This window comes from Triticum dicoccoides, chromosome 3A (genome assembly GCF_002162155.2).
Source record: "Triticum dicoccoides isolate Atlit2015 ecotype Zavitan chromosome 3A, WEW_v2.0, whole genome shotgun sequence".
NCBI classification, from domain to species: Eukaryota; Viridiplantae; Streptophyta; class Magnoliopsida; order Poales; family Poaceae; genus Triticum; species Triticum dicoccoides.
Genome location: NC_041384.1, coordinates 91,979,610 through 91,983,688, shown reverse-complemented (window position 1 = coordinate 91,983,688; position 4,079 = coordinate 91,979,610). Strand labels below are relative to the sequence as shown.

Here is a 4,079-nt window from a genome sequence, read left to right as displayed (position 1 = left end):
GCTCCACGGCATGAGCGAGAGCAAGAGGAATAGGGACCAATCTGTCCGTTTTTCGTTTCTCCCCTTCGGGTTTTGTTTCTCCGGTGACATCGATGAGGTGATTGCCGGCGATGACGTGTTGGACTAAGGTATGTCCAACCTCAACGACGTCTGATCCGGCTCCGGTGAAGGGCCTGTGAAAGTTTGTACCATAAAATTTGTTGGCTCTCTTCTGATCTCACTAGTTGGTGTGTCTTTCAATAAAAGCAATTGGTTGGCCTTTGATGTGACGACTTTGAATTGCCGCAAAAATAAAGATGTGACGACTTTGACATCTATTTATGTGTTGTACTGTGGCATGGTCTAGTTTCTCCAATCCTCGGGATTGGTGGTGATGGATTCCAAACCTAAACTGCATGGGTTGATGCTCCTCCTGATGCTTCTTTAGTGACTCCTACATCTCGTCTAAAGGGGCTTGTAACTATTGCGTCCTTAAAGCCTGGTGTGATGAAGGCGTTTGTAGGTGTAATTTTTTTATTGTTGCTTCAGTGTAATTTTCAAACTCCGACGGGGGGCACGCAATTGGATGAATAAGAAGTCTAGTATGTTTTGCAATGTAATTTTATTTTATACTGGTCAATCTACGTCTAGTTGTCTTCCATTGTATCAGCTATTGTTTTCCTAATAAATATAAGATATAAGATGTCGTTTGGGAGTAGGGCATTTTTTTAGAAAAAACTCCATAAAGCTTTTTTTTGTAAAAAATGCAAATAACTTTTTCAAGTGTCAAAAAATTTTGTAAAAATCATACATGTTCGTATTGATCTGTTTTACATGTGTGTAAAGTCGGACGATGAAATACATTATGGTTGGAGCTACACACAAAAGGGAATATCGTGATCATTTCAAAACCATCTTCAAATTTTACACACATGTACTACTATACATCAGTATGAACGCGTGTGTTCTTTAGATTTTTTGAAACTTAAAAATGAGGTTTAGAATTTTAAAACAAAGGGCTCCATGGAGCTCCTCCTCCAATTAGCACTTTCAGTCGTTTCGGTGTCTCTTAAAAAAAGACCACGGATAGGTCGACTCCTACACCATAAGATTGGGCCGCTTATATGCGTTGGATCGCCTTTGTGTTGCCCCTGCACATCGCTCGCGGCTCCCCAGGTCTCCAGTAGGCGCGCTACCCGTCTCACTCCTACTCGTATCACCGGGTGGCTAGCAACAACTAGAGTCATCGCTCGCAGTAGAGAGCCCTCGCTGACCGCCGCCACTCTCCACTCGTCCCCATTTTAGGATGGCTTGCCGCATCACTGCTCAGGTGCATCCCTTGTCACCGAATGTCTCGCAACACATTGGGCCACTGCTCACAATAGAGCGTCCTGGTGGTCGTATGGCATCATCGTTTTTCGTTGGTCGGCAGGTAGCACTAGCAGAGCGACACGCGGATGCAACATCGCGGTTGTGCATGTCTGGTCGCTGGCCGGCTTGCGGCCACGCCATCAGCCAGTGGTACCAACCCCTCTACCGTTCGTTCGCATCGTTGTGAACCAGTCGCAGCAACATCGACTGGGGTGACAGCGTTGCCGCTAGGCAGTTGAAGCACCACTTGTCGTCACACGCATCTGGTACTAGCGGTATCGTCGCTGCTACTATGGATGATGGATCAACCAACTCAAATTGGTATGTTTTTTTTCAGAAAGATGATTACCCTTGGTCTCTACATCAGACCGATGCATTCGGCTAATTGGTAGGGTTTTTACCCAGGCCGTTTGCTTCAGACACAACATCGACCAGCTAAATCGTGATGATGCTACAATCACATGTTTGACCGCTTTAGTATATCAATTTATTGACATACGAAAATCAGCACTCCCGTCGTGCAGGTCATGCATCCTCTGAAAAGTAGTTTCGGAGATGAAATTACATGTTGCATTCAACGTCCAACTTCGGAGACACTGAGACACATCAACGCATGCATGCATGCATAGATTTATCATGGCAAAACAATAGACGTAGGGGTTATTAGGCCCTGTTTGATTCATAAGTCTTATGACTTTTTTTAGTCTCTATTCCTTAAAAAGTCATTCCTTGTTTGTTTTTAGGGACTAAAAAGTCCCTAGTCCCTCAGGTTATTTTTTTTCTTCTTGAATACGCACGAGAGAGCGCTTATCATTCATTAGAGAAGAAAGGGTACGAAACCCATGTCCACCGTTACAGCGTTATGTACAAGCGGATTTCCGCCTACCTTTGACTACCAAAGCCTACTACTCGCTGACATCCCACGCAGCTTGAGCTACCTCGAACCCTATATTATCCTCCTTGAAGAGACCTGCTTTCGCCCACAATTGTCCTTCCTCGTGAATCCGTTGCATGGCGTGTTGAAATGATGGCGTTGCTCCATTAAACACCACATCATTCCTATGCTTCCATAATGTCCACATGACCAGCAGACACTTTGCTCTGTGTGCTCTCCGGTTAGCCGAGACATCCTCCCGCCGTAGACACCATTGCTCAAGCGATTCCCCATATCTGGGCTGAACCTCCACCTTGTTGGCCATGCTCTGTCCCTCAGGTTATTAAATGACCATGTTATCCCTATTATATAAAAAAATAACAACCAGACAACATCATAGGGTGGCGGGCCAATGGATGCATGGAGGGGCATTGTTGGAAAAGTCCCAAAAAAGACTCTCCTTGAGAGTCTTCTTCATTTAGTATCAAAAAAGCAACTTTTAGTCCCTAGTAGTCCCTCCCGTTTGGTTAAAAAGTCTCTAAGAGAGACTTTTTCTAGTCCATACACCAAAAAGTCCCGGAAACAAACACCCCCTTAGTTACTCCCTCCATCCCGAAATATTAGTCTTAGAAATAGATATAAATGGATGTATCTAAAACTAAAATACATTTAGATACATCAATTCTTTGAACAAGTATTTCTGGACAGAGGCGGTACTCGATAATCCTAGTTATTACTCCATCCGTTCCGAATTACTTGTCTTGAATTTGTCTAGATACGGATGTATCTAGACTTATTTTAGTGCTAGATACCTTCGTATCCAGACAAATCTAAGACAAGTAATTTGGAACAGAGGGAGTACATGGTGATTAGCTATATCTACTCATGGTGATTAGAGGCGGGAGGAGAGGGGTAGGATTTCGCGCAGTCGGCCGCGGCGAAGGTGATGGCGCCCTTGTCCAGGTCGAAGCCGACCCAGAAGTTCTGCTGCGTGATGTTACCGATGACCGCCACATTGTCCGTCGCCGCGGACATGGCCAAGCACACGGTCCCCCGCTGCGGCTGTACGAACGCGTTATTCGCTTTCAGGGTGATCACGGCGCCGCCGCCAAACCCCAGCGTCACCTCCGGGAACAGCTTCTCCAGCACCCAGTCCGGAATCGTACCGCCCACCTCGTAGCACAGGTCCAGCAGCTTCTCCGGCGACTGCTGAGCTCCTCCACGATCGGGTCCAGCAGCGCCTTGTCGAGGAACGTCAGTGCCGTACCAGAGTCGACGACGACGGGGGACAGCTTCGGCGGTACGATGGTCGAGTTCCCGATCTTGACGGACGTGAGCAGGATGGTGTAGAAAGCGTCCACGGCCGACGGGACCAGCGGCGTGGTCACCGCGCCGGGCTTCGTCACGGTGGCGCGGGCGCCGAAATTGATGGAGGAGGCGTTGACGGATAAGGGCGCGAGGCAGTACGAGAACCTCCGGCCGAGCGATGTCTGGGCACCGATCTGGTCGATGAGGGAGAGGTTCCCGGCGCCGAGGCCGACGTTGCCGGTCAAGAGGAACGGGCTGCCGCCGGTCGTGTTCGTGTTGCAGCCGAAGTTGACTCTGGTCAGTTGCAGGCTTGCAGCTGCGGACGATCGCGGCATCCAACACAGCCGCCGGGAGCGTCGTCGAAGGTGAAGGTCTCGGTGGAGAGGATGCCGTCCGTCGTGGAGCCGTCACCGGAGGAGAAGTGGTACTGGCAGAGGGAGTTGGCGTCGCAGGAGGTGCCGCGGACCGCGTGGCACGAGGGCAACCGGCAGACCACGAAGCCGTAGGACGAGGAGGAGGAGGTGTCGAACACGTAGCTCAACGCCCC

The 4,079-nt window shown here is 49.0% G+C and overlaps 2 pseudogenes; both read right to left on the bottom strand.

Moving 5' to 3' along the window:
* LOC119272005 overlaps positions 1–2,549 on the bottom strand; it is a 4,248-nt pseudogene extending 1,699 nt beyond the window's left edge.
* Positions 2,550–3,103: 554 nt separating this feature from the next.
* LOC119271292 overlaps positions 3,104–4,079 on the bottom strand; it is an 8,121-nt pseudogene continuing 7,145 nt past the window's right edge.